Source organism: Haliotis cracherodii, unplaced genomic scaffold, assembly GCF_022045235.1.
Source record: "Haliotis cracherodii isolate W230 unplaced genomic scaffold, xgHalCrac1.p SCAF_6, whole genome shotgun sequence".
Classification (NCBI taxonomy): domain Eukaryota; kingdom Metazoa; phylum Mollusca; class Gastropoda; order Lepetellida; family Haliotidae; genus Haliotis; species Haliotis cracherodii.
In genome coordinates, this window is record NW_027266319.1 from 3,880,080 (window position 1) to 3,893,864 (window position 13,785).

Genomic DNA, 13,785 nt, shown 5'->3' on the forward strand with positions numbered 1-13,785 from the left:
TTTCCTACAAGCAAATATGTTTTCACATGATTCAATTTGTGCGTCCTACATATTTAGAACACATACCTTTCCATTCCTCTTTTCATATTTGGTCAGGATATTATATCAATATATTCGTATAAACCGGCAGTATATGGCCGCCTAGCATTTGATGTGTATATTTTCACAGGTAGAAAAACGCACCCTAAAACCAGATGTGTCTGCGTTAGCTTAATAGCCCGTTATCTTCACTCTGGGATTCGCTTTGATGTTTGCGCGGCGCCTAGACCTGCTATCTACGATCAAAGGAACAACTTGACAGCCTATACCTTAGTTTTTTGCCATTATTTATTTTCATGTTTCCAAGAGGCTCAGCGGAAGATATACTCCAGCAGTTTAAAGTTTGAAATATACGATCCTGGTCATTTTCATGTTAAGCATCGTTCGCGAAAGGCGTGGGATTAACGTTGTTCTTTATCCCGGGATTTTAATGATGAATTACTCATATTTGGTAAGTTGGACTTAATTACTGATTATGATATTGCTGTACAACCGTTTCTTCTTTTAAGTATTATAATGCGGTGTAACTGTACGCTTTTCCATACATTTCTCTGTTTTGTTCGTTTTTCTTGTATATTAGTTTAACGGTTTTAAAGTTTACTCATATGTGTATTTATTACTCAAGGAAAGTATACGTTTCTTACTTTTTGCAGGATTGCAGTCTTATGTTACACATACCTCATTAATATAACAATATTTGCTGCAATAGGATCTTGCATATGCTCTCATGGCGCAATGTAAACATGGATGTTGTGTCCTCACGTTTCTCTCACGTGCGTCCTCGGCATATTGAGGACATATGTCCACGTCGCACACATGTCCTCCCGATGTTGGCCTCAGTGGGTTCCATAACACAATCAACAAACTCCTTGTTCTGTTTATTCACATCTTACAGAACTGTAAACATCGCAAACAGAATGTAACCTTCATAAATATGTTGTTTTTTTATCGTTGAGATCTTTGTATTATGTTCGATGTGGTTTTGAAGTAGTTTTGGACAGCGGTATATATGCTGATTAGCTGTTAATGAATATTTGCATTAGCCTTGTATTCTAGTCTCTCTTTTTATCCTGTGATGATACGTAAGTTTCTATACTTGAATGCTTTCAGAACCCTAGACACTGATACAATTACTTGCCCATTCTAGTACCCCACAATGCAGTGACGTGCATTAACGTTATAACATGGCTTCTTGTCGACAATGCTTCGTCTTCAGACCAGGAGATTCCAGACATGTTTTAACATGTTGCGAAGGACATGGAGTAATTCTATCACGTTATGTATACTTTTTAGAAGGTATTTTAAAAGAGTAAACATGTTATCACACTCCGCTTCATCAGAATGAATCAGTAATATGATTTTCCTTTCTGCGCTTGATGACAGATAAGACATGCACGCGTGGAGCATCAATCAGTCGCTGTGTTGCACGCATGTAGTAGTGCTTTGTGTCAATCCTGGTCTCCTGCAAGGCGAGGAAATTGGGATTTTAAACCTGCGTAATAACATGTTTCTCGTTAATGCGAATCTTCAGGGCGATTGTTCCTTGGAACATCTACACTTTAGAATGACCCATCCCGTTGGATGTATGCATAATCTGTTAATACGGACAATTTCCCGTCCGGTTTAAGCGGGTTTCACGTTGTGTGAGTGTGTGCCTGTGTGTGTGTGTGTGTGATGTGTGTCTAGTGTATGTGTGTGTAAAGTGCATGTGTGTGTGTGTGTGTGTCCAGTGTGTGTAATGTGCATATGTGTGGCTGTGTATAAAGAGCATATATGTGTGCGTGTGAGTCTAATGTGTGTCTGCCTCTGTGCGTGGGGGGTAGGGGTGTTTATGAATTCCGTGTTACCTGTTTTGGATACCTGTGTTGGGCGGTATGAGATAGGTGTATCAAGTATGGGCGGGAGCAACGTAACGGTAATATCCCTCAGTTCCCAAGTCTTGATATGCCAGTCCTATTTTGATTCCAACCGCCTCAATCTGCCCCCGCCACCTTGAGGATCATGCAGTTCAGTGCTTGACATACGTGTCTAGATTTGTCTCCGCCCACACCCAATTCTTGATACGAATCCGTCAACCTGTGAATACTTTACTCCACCCACATCAGTTCACACCCCGCCTTTGGACCCTGGACGCCACCCGTCACATTCACTCTCCCGTACGTCAATATCTCGACGAGCACATTCACTAGCGATACCACTCCTTCAAATCTCGCACGCCTTGGCATGATGCCTAACCCAGTTCAAACCCTTAGACACTTCTCTATACTTCTCTCTATCTCAATTCTTGACCGGGGAGGGGCGACGGAGTAGCTCAGTGGTTAAAGCGTTCGCTCGTCACGCCAAAGACCCGGGTTCGATTCCCCACATGGGTACAATGTATGAAGCCCATTTCTGGTGTCCCCCGACGTGATATTGCTGGAATATTCTATAAGCGGCGTAAAACCATACTCACTCACTCTTGACCGGGGAACACAGATGGCTCAATATTCGTCTAAGGCGCCGCAGTCGTCTATGCACAGTTTACGTCGCTAAGGTGTTCCAGGAACCTATGATCGTGGGTTCGAATCTTCTAGGTTTGTCGGCACCATTACCGTGATCATGGTTGTCACTAAACTGCATCACTTCGGGCTTTCTTCAGACATCAAGCTGATGAAATAACTAATGTATGGTCAAAGCAGATTTAGACAAAACAGATTTCAATTCCCGATAGCCCTTCCACACTGGATGTTGACCCCATAAGCTACACATGACAAATAGGTGACAGGTGTATAATGGGAATCCGTGGGTATATCCGGTGTTGTGTTATTAAATCGAAACATCAAACCATGACAACAGTATCTAACATACAGATATGACACACGTCACACATGACATCTAAACAGGAGTGAGTCGGGTTTAACACTGCTTTGAACAGTTCCCCAGTCACATCACGGCATGTCAGCTTAATGTGGAAGGAAAGCCCGAAGTGCAGCAGGTACCAGACGTTTACCACTTTGGTAAAACCCACGAACACGGGTATGGTGCAGACAAACCTAGAAACAAAATCGGGCGAGCCGGGATTCGAAACCACAATCTGGCATGCAACGGACGCAACACTACACAGCGAATTACTGTGCCTTAGACGACTGGGCCACCTGTGACGCCATCAAAACATGACACATGAGTTTCCTTGTAGTTATAACACAAGTCACATATGACATCTGAACAGGACACCTTGTTTCTTGCATTGTTTTCAGAAGTGGTACATTTACGTCCATATAATGCCCTTTAACTCGTCCTTAATTCACATGACACTAGGAAGAAAAAATACCCAAAGTGTCCACGCACTCATGACGCGATCAGAACATCCCCAGGTTAAAGATTTGAGGTTCAAATCGTTTGACCAGAGATGCACACAAACAGCGAAAGACATTTTCGAGGTTGATCAGTCATAATTACCTTAGCACAGACCATCCCACTTCTCAGTATTAGCTTCGTCTTTTTATCGCATTCCATTGACATTCCATCTCCCATTATTGCCCCCTCCCCCTCCCCTTCCCCTTCCCCTTCACCACCACAAACAGAATACACCACCCACATCACACCCTCCTTTATCAATAACGCAGGTAAGACTCCATAAATTCTAGAGCAATCGAGATGGTCTTATTAACATCTTTAAATAAATGCTATTACCTTGTTTAAAAAAACCCTGAAACAATTCTTTCTTTACTTCGTAATAAAACCAGTCTATATTTAGTCCCCGGGTAATTCATCTGTCAATGCGCGCGCACAACCCACTCTGGCTTCAGAGGGTGTCGTTCATCATTTCCTAACGGTTACTTAAATATCAGAGGCGTAATTACACGCGAAAGCTGCGGAAGACTGAAAAATATCGCTTACTGTCCGCGTCCGGGGGGTGGGGGGCAACGCTTTCGTGGATGCTACGCACCTCAGTAATTAGTTTTGGAAACTTCAAGCCGGATTGTTTAAATTGCAAGGCCCAATGATCCAAGGTGGTGCAAGCTAAATCACGTGATACGCTAGCTAGGAGAAACAGATGTGGAAAATAAAAGATTTTATAATCGAGTGTGTTTATTTTAACGCCATCGACGAAAGAAATGCATAAACATTGCTGGGAGGAGGCTCCTGTGTTTTGTGGGGAATTTCCTCCAAACGATATTGTTATATAACAGGATTTTCACGTTTCTTTAATACAAAGTGAATGATGTACTTTTACGCCGTTCTCGATGAGATAAATACAACCGACTTTTAACTGCTCTTGAACTTTTTTGTTGAACGATTGTTCCAGGAGTTTAAATAACGATTATGTCTGTTAATAACTGTATGAGTTTCATATGTGACTAAACATTATATTGTGTGTGCGGTTTGATTAATGAGCATATATTGAAAATCAGGTGGGATCTTTATAACTGACGTTGTGGTTTAATTTCATGATTTTATCTATATGTACTACCGACAAAACATCAGGGAACTGATGAAATTAAAAGAAGGTGTAATGACGATATATGTCTGTAAAATTAATTTCGGGCGATACATGCACGACACCTTGATGGCTTACTGTCGATTAACTTGCGTATGGTTGACTTTGGTATTGTCCGCCATTCCATCCGAAGAGCTTACCCGAAGATTGGCCACGTTGACGGTGCTGGGTCCCTCGCGTACACTCTCCACCCGAGCACATCCCACAGATGCTCTATTGGGGACATGTCTGGGGACTTAGTGGGCCAGTCCAATGTCCGTATGCCTTCTCATGGAAGGTAATCGGTTACGACCTGGGCACAATGTTCAAAAGTTCAAAAATTCTGCCGATAATTCTAGCGAATGGAACAACGACATGACGCACAATTGCGTTGACATATCCATTGACAATAACCAAATCAATTCGCCTGTCATGTGCTATACCGCCCCACACCATAACACTACCGTCCCCATACCGATCATGGTCAAGAATTGTTGCCCTGGCATACCGCTCGCCGCTACGTCACCAACAACGTTTTCTGTCATCTGTGTATCCGAGGTAAAAACCTTGATTCGTCTGTAAACATGATGTAACGCTTTTGGCACACAGTCCGTCCCTGGTGTTGCCTAGCCCACCCCCATCTTTGCCGCCTATGATAAGCTGTTAGAGTTACACCCTTTACAACGACGCCTTGCTTTTTGGCAGGCTACATAGAGGCGGGTTTTGACGGTAGATGTTGAAATTCGCCTTCCTTTTATTGTATGGAATTACCTATTGATAACATGATTTGAATACATGGCGTAGTGGAATTAATGTAACGAGGCGATCTAGGTTCGTTTTTTAGGCCATGCTTCGCCCAGGTCCCATTTCAAACCCCACCCGTTTGACGGTAGTTATCCCACAGTCGGGAAATTATACTTTTTGATTTTGCCCTACAGTCAGGCACATTGGGATATTGACTTCGCCCCCTCTGTCGAATTCGCAATTTGCCATGTTCATTGAGATAGTGTATGAGAGTCATTTTTAAGCGTGTGCTCAGCTCAACTGCATTTGTGATAGTGATTGTGTTTTGTGAGTTCCCATAAAGGTGCACACACTTTGGCGTCTGTGTAATTAGATGTTGCGTTCAGATGCAACGCCACATTATTGTATATGTACAAACAATGATAGCTACAATCATATAATTAGTTCCCTTATTTTGGTCGGTTAAATGTGGATTGAAATGTATCATTCAATCTAAAAATTATTATGCGTGAGTGGTGGTGAGGGAGTTGGTGGTGGTGGTTGGGGGGGGGGGGGGGGGGGGTTCAAGATTGTCTATATGGTGAGTGGGTGAGTATGGTTTTACTTTACACCGTTTTAAAGATGTTCCACCAATATCACGACGGGCGATACAAGAAATTGGCTCCTTACATTGTACCCATGTGGGGTGGAAAATCGGCCCTGGATCTAACGCTTTAACCACTAGGCTACCCCAACGTCCCTCTATATTGTGAATAACGTTTAAAACTGAAACAGGTGCAATATGAAACCTATTTCGGACACATCCTGTATTTATGCAGCATATACCGCAACGTGTTTACCTGCTTGTGGGGATATGTTCCACACGCATGTTGCTCGCTTTATATATCTTGTAGAAGAGTATTTGTGCCCCAATATACGCTAGTTCCTCCATGGCATTTCCATGACATTGGATAATGTCTTTGTCTCATGAGGACATAAGTACCCAATTGTCTAAGTCCAGATCAAATCTTGCATTCACTCTGTTTCTAGGTCTTGTCAGCGCCATACTCGTGCTTGTTTCATTAAAGTTGTAAACGTTTAAGACATGCATCACTTCTCGGTTTTACTCCAGTCGTAGGCAGACGTAAATTCATCACCCACTCAGTGATTCATGACGTGCTGACGTGGCAAATATTTGACCTTCCCTTCAGCATTGACCTTCATCCACTCTTTTCCGGTCTCTGGAACCTTTTAATTCAGTTTCTGATATGAGAAGTATGTATCCTTGTGGACAATACTACTACTACTACTACTACTACTACTACTACTATTAATAATAATAATAATAATAATAATAATAATAGTAAATTAAATAATAAGTAGTACCATTGATCAGGTCATAACCGATGCCTTTTCCATCCTCGTTGTACGCGAGGTTGACCAACCATCTTTCCAGTCTTCAGGTAACATGTGAATGCACATGTTATACACACAAGACGATCGAGGGTGATGGAAAACCGGGTGTTTATGTGGAAGCAAAATGTCCGTGTAAACCTATGCCTGTTGTTGCCAAGCACGAGAAGCTTAACATGGCGGATGGCGGGTTGACAAAAGTCAAAGTTCAAGGTCAAGGCCATTATCATATGTAGGTCATATATCTCATGTACAAGGGTAAATAAATTAGTTCATATATAAAATATGTATCAAAGTCAGCGAACTCACCTCTTTCGCGTAGAATTGATGTCTTCATTGTTGTACAATTATGCGCCGTAATAACATTTTCAAATGTTCACAAATTCGTCCATTTGGAGACTATGTGAGATTTGAGTGAATGTTGTTTTACGCTGCCGTCAACGCTGTTCCAGCTTTATCTTAGTATCTAGCCTGGATCAGGCAAACCAGTCACTGAAAGCACGAACAACGATCCACGCCGTCGACCACACAATTAGCCGGGTCACAAAGCCTCCAATCAATTCAAATTAGCCGATTCTTTAAAGCACAGGCATTTAAAGCAACTTAGTCGCCTACATGGGACTAATTCCACCAACCAGGTTCCATTGGGAGTAAAAGGCAAAATAGCGGTCAAAAATATTTGAATGGATCACTGACAATCGGTGAGGACACCAGGTGTTCGTGGAAAGGGTAATCGTAGATATTTGATAACCCTTTATCTGCTTCCTTTCTTTTCCTTTGTTTGTTGTTTAACGCCGCACTCAGCAACATTCCAGCTATATGACGGCGGTCTGTCTGGGCCAGACAATACAGTGATTGACATCGTTAACATCGATCAACGCAATTTGGATACGATGACATGCATCAACCAAGTCAGCGAGTCTGACCACCCTACCCCGTTAGTCACCTCTTACAACGAGCATAGTCGCCTTTTACGGCAAGCACGGGCTGCTGAAGACCTATTCTAGGCCAGGTCTTCATGGGTCTCATCTGCTTCCACCGCTTCGTGTGTCATATGACATGATTCCGTCCTTGCAACCATCTGGAGAAACAAACAGTGTTCTTGTACCAACGTTCTGTTGGCATCGGTGGTTTATCAAAATTAGATCAATGTCACGTGGAGATGTTTCCTAAAGCTACATGGTAGTTCTGGACATATGAAACTACATAAATGCGATTTTATTTCATAATCATAAGATATCTACACTAAAAGGTCACTGTACGATTCCGACTATACTATGATCATGTATTTATGAATCACAATCACTTAGTGATAAGAGGTGTACGCGAAAAGGTGAGCTTATCCTGCCCCATCGGTGGCACCCGTCACAAACACTTGCAAAGGCAAGTCAGTCTTTCACCTTTAAAAACACGCCAACATACAGTACTAGTCGAAATAGGGAATTGCATCGGACATCATATTTGTCACTAGTGGGTCATATTTGGAAACGTCCTCCACATATATCTATCATAAAACGTTTTGAATGGCTTAATGAGGCCTTGACTGTTGCAACCCTGATCCAACAACTTTTGACAACTAAAGGGTTGGTGGTTAAGTACTTTTTCAAGATTTATATTTCCATTATTACTTCACAGGTAATAACGACTCAATCATCAATAATCAGCCCAAATAAAAATTATATTTCAAAATAATCCTTTCTTAAATGATGCATAAAATATAGAATTTTTTCATGCATCTTGTCATATATTGACACGTTGATTTTGTCCATCATTTCAACTCTTGACACAATGATATCTCCCTGCTGTCAACTCTTGACACAATGATATCTCCCTCGCTATCTGAATGATCTTCACACAATACTAAAAGACATTGTCTGCAAGCCCCCCGGTGCTCGAGGGACCGCCTGTCAGAACACGATACTGACACAGTCAGAGATAGGGTCAATTTACCTGTCGTTTTTCCCCTAACTCCATCTATTCATGTCTCTTATATGTTCTTTTTCATTGCATGCATGTAGACTCCCTGGACAGGACGTACATCATCCATGTCTGGAGCCATTCTATTCGATATGCCTTGTTTGAAGGGAGTACATCCCTCCATAAGGCACCTTGGGCATGGTTAAATGCGGACATGTGGACATATGTTCAATGTGTTTTGGTGCATAACGATCATTTGTCTTCGTTATGAAGATCGAAATCCCCCTGTCTTCAAGTGTAACGTTATTATTCAAAACAAACTTTCTTTTAGCGGATGTGAATTCTGCAACGTGGGTAGCGTTAAGACGCCAACTTTGAAAAATGGCTTGAGTGCCATTGAGGGGATGTGAGGGGATGTTTGAAATTGTTCGAAGTAGTCTTAAAATATCCATGCACTTCAAACTGTACCTCCTTGATCAGCCGCCATTTGTGATGGGTGACCATGGCAACTCGTTGGTGCCATTTCCTTGTTCCTATTGAGGAAAAGAACGTCATAGCGTACTGATAGATATTTAACAGATTCATCTACCTTTATTTATATTATGTATTCGTTTTTATTGTTTATTTGTTCTTTAACGCCGCACTCAGCAGTATTCCAGCTGTATGACGGCGGTCTGTAAATGATCGAGTCTGGACTAGACAATCCAGTGATTGATATCACCAACATCGATCTACGCAATTGGGATACGATGACATGCATCAACCAAGTCAGCGAGCCTGACCACCTGATCCCGTTAGTCGCCTTTTACGGCAAGCATGGGTTGCTGAAGACCTATTCTAACACGGATCATCACGGGTATTATTCTTTTTTAGAATGAATAAGTGAGTGAGTCAAGTTTTTCGCCGCTTTTAGCAATACCCGAGACATATCACGTCGGCGACACAAGGAATAGGCTTCACACATTGTAACCATTTGGGGAATCGAACGACGTGACTGGCGAACGCTTTAACCACTAGGCTATCCTGTCGCCCGGTTTTTTGGAACAGTTACATTCATTGATAAAAAAAATAACTCTGAATCATCAAAAACATGTTAAATACGACTGTCCCGTAAATGCGTTAATACCGTTACTACCGTTAAAACGCGCAGTTGTGCACTGGACACTAATCCCAACGTCTTGACATACACAAAATGGACATAAGGCTTGGAGTAAGGTTTGTTTCCCCATGGGTAAAATGTTGACCATCCAACCCCATCCACCGCCCCGTTGGCGTTATTGATGGAATATTGCTGAAAGCAGCACCCATTGATACCAATCGTTCGTCAAATATAATCCCTCATTGTCACAAACAGCTTTATCGAGTTGGATACAAGTAAACGCCTTCCTAGGCTAGGGGCGGTGGGGAAGCCTAGTGCTTAAAGCGTTCGCTCGTCACGCCGAAGACCCAGGTTCAATTCCCCATCTGGGTACAATGTGTGAAGCCCATTTCTGGCGTTCCCCGGCGTGATATTGCTGGAATATTGCTAGAAAAGTGGCGTAAAACCATACTCACTCACTCTTTATAGACCTGTCTGTGACATGCATTTCAGTATTAAGTGATCTCAAAACAAAAATCAAGAAATGCGATATGCTTTTCTTCAACCCGCGACACTTCGTTTGTCTGGAAACTTCAATTTCCGGGCGCTTCAGCCAGGAACCTTAACATTAACTGCCGCGCAAAAGAAAGTGAGTCAGTGAGTATTGTTTTACGCCGCTTTTAGCAATATTCCCGCAATATCACGGCGGGGGGCATCGTAAATGGTCTTCACACATTGTACCCATGTGGGGATTCGAACCCGAGTTATCGGCGTGACGAGCGAACGCTTTACCCCACCGCCCCAGGCAAAAGAAAGTATACACCGATGTTTGCTTGGGGCTACAAACAAGAACTGGATGTTTGGTGATGATGTATCACAATTGGTTTTGACCTTCAGGTTACAGAATTTCGGCGTCTGTGTTCAACCAGATAACGATTCCATAACATCTGCAATTATTTAGTCAAATCCAATTTTCAAGTGTATGCTTTCTTTTTTGCCCGTCACTTTACTTGGAAATGATATGTCTTTGCAAAATCATGTCGGATTAACGAGGTTTCACTGAATATTAACATGTTTATTAATAATTTTGGCGTGATCTAAGATGCATTTCTTGAATGTGCTGATAATATTGTACCTTGGAAACAGAAATACCATTTGAAAGATGCCTTCAGTTTGTGAGGTGTGTGTGCAGTGCCGCCATAAACTCTCAGCATGTACGCATGTATTAAGACCGCCTCCTCGGTCTAGCGGTAGAACGTCCACCCGAACAGCGGGAGGTCTGGGGTTCGATCCCCGGCCAAGTCATACCAAAAGACGTTAAAAGATGGTACTTGTTGTGACCCTGTCTGGCGCTTGGCATTAAGGGGCTAAAACAAGGACTGGTCGGCTCGGAGTCAGTATGCTGTGTCTGAGTGGGGTATTCATGTTAAACTGCAGCATGTTATCCCAGTGTGCTTGCGCTATAAGTCAGCACCAGTCCGGTCTAGTACAAGCAGCCACACACACGTGCATGCACGTCGCTATATAAGTGCAATAATCTTGGACGCGACGTTAAACCCAATTTCACCTCACCTCTTTAGGGCAAAGAATTTCCTTAAAGCTCCTGTTAGACGCACTGGAAAAATTGAAACTCCTTTAGTCTAATATAACCATAGAAGTAAATCAGTGGGCTCTGTCGGGGGAACAAAACTGACGTGGATTATTTAATATGAATATGAGTGAGTGCGTGAGTGGTATGGTTTTAAGCCACTTGTAACAATATTCCAGCAATATTACGTCTGGGGACACCAGAAATGGTGTTGAGAAGCGAACCCGGGTCTTTGGTGTGACGCGCGAACGCTTTAAGCACTAGGCTACTCCACGTCCGATATGAAACATATGAACTAAATTAATGTGAAAATCTTACATAGTATGATTTGGAGAATGCTTATCATTTACAAATATAGTCGAACCTCATCGCATCGCCGGTTGTCTCGAACTCAATATGGAGTCCCAAGTATCCAAATTAAGCATAAAATTCATGTCCCCTCGAGTTCGACACACAACAAGGTTCGACCCGTCGTATATAGCTATGGTGGAGTGAGTGTTCACTATTTATTTCACCATGTAGTATTGAGCCCTTGTTATTTCATGGGATACCATACTGTCTCGTTATTTCATCAATCTGATATCCTATATTATGTCTTTATCGTTTACAATCCTTACTCTTTAAAAAAGAAAAACTGTCATTCACATACAATATATTTTAATGACAAACTTCAAAGTTACCAATGACCGTGATGTGACCTTGTCCAATATTTACGTCATGAGACACCATTGATTTGTCCTTGAAAAGGACATGTCCGATATTTTCATTTAAATATACCAACTTTAACTATCGGCTTAATATGAAATATATTGTGAAGTTTTGAACGTGTATTTATCTGTATTGATTTGGACAAAACAAACTTAAATACGTTTACATAACTAATTTAAAAAACCCACTTATTGCCCTCTCGTTGCTGTTATTTTCTGATCTCTTCGTCTGTCACTTTGACTCTCGGTGACATGCTCTCTCGGAACACGGCGAAACTCCTTCATTCTAAGTTCTGGGTGGTACCCATATTTCGACAGGGCGCACCAGTTATGTTTGGAAGCCTGTCAGCACCATACCCGCCCTCGTGGGTTCCCTATTTTGACTTGTACCATTTGTTCCCGTGTTTTATAGGTGAATAATTGACATGCCTTTGTATGTGTTTGTGACGGGTGCACCGGTGGAACACCTGGTATCATCACTATTTGATAATGATTCATAAACACCTCCTCATGATATAGTCAGAATCGTACTATCGACTCTGCTTTCTAGATTTCTATTGGATATGGAAAGAGTTTTGTCGTTTTATTTTCACCAAAGTAGTAAACGTCTAAGACCTGCATCACTTCGAACTATACATCCACATTAAGCTGATACACCGTGATATAACTCGAATACTATTGAAAGCGGCGTGAAACTCACTCACTCACTCCTTATTTCGAAACACATTTTTTTTTCAACTTCACATATATTTGCATATATTGAGTTTATGAGGTTCAGGTTTATAACGACGTTTAACAAGTATCAGTGTCATCCTACACGCACCTGTATTAACCGAGGTATTTTTAATGGTCGCACCAGACTCTCTCCATATAACAGACCCGTGAAGATCCGGGGTAGAATAGATCATCAGGAAGAAACCCATGCTTGCCTTAAAAGGCGACTATGCTTGTCGTAAGAGGCGCCTAACGGGATCGGGTGGTCAGGCTAGCTGACTTGGTTGATGCATGTCATCGATCCCAATTGCGTGGATCGATGCTCATGATAACAATCACTGGATTGTCTGGTCCTGACTCGGTGATTTACAGACCGTCGTCATATAGCTGGAATATTGCTGAGTGCGGCGTAAAACAAACAAACCAACTATATGATAACTATGCCTTTTATGCACCATTCAAACAACGTGTCAACACGCTAAACATATTTACGTTGAAAACATTATCCGAAGAACGTTCCTTGTCTGGAATATGTAATTTAATATAATACATAATATAAAAGCGTTTTGTTTTTGCCTAAACAGGTACAGTGTGCTGCTGTACAAAATAACCTTAGCACTACGGCTGTCGTAAGTCTATGTTATGGTATGTGAGTTACGATCACCTTAGCGCTTAGAGAGTTTTAACACAATACAGCCTAACCTGTTTAGGATCTGAGCCACTTTCCTGTGTAAGATATAACGCACTCAACCATTGCTCGGTTCCGGATTTGGAAACAATCCTGAAAACGTTAAGGGCCAAAATGTAAAAACATGTCAAGCATGTGTGACACGATACGCTCACCTTTCGCGAACACCTGGTGTCATCACTATTTGAGAGTGATTCATAAACACATGCTTACGATCTAGTCGGAATCGTACAATGAACACATCTTTTAGCAGATATTTCGTATCATTATGGGGGCGGTCGGGTAGCCTGGTGGTTAAAGCCTTCGCTCGTCACGCCGAAGACCCGGGGTCGGTTCCCGACATGTGTACAATGTGTGAAGCCCATTTCTGGTGTCCCCCGCTGTGATATTGCTGGAATATTGCTAAAAGCGGCGTAAAACCATACTCACTCACTCACTCACTCGTATCATTATTGAAAA

General features: G+C 42.1%; 1 protein-coding gene across 1 annotated transcript in view; it reads left to right on the top strand.

The window, feature by feature from the left end:
- The first annotated feature begins 420 nt into the window (after positions 1 to 420).
- The window catches only part of LOC139445054 (protein Wnt-2b-like), a 71,394-nt gene continuing 58,029 nt past the window's right edge, over positions 421 to 13,785 (top strand). Inside the window, exon 1 of the mRNA XM_071226123.1 lies at positions 421 to 490. The gene's annotated coding sequence lies outside the window, so the exon portion shown is untranslated. The remainder of the gene's footprint in view (positions 491 to 13,785) is intronic.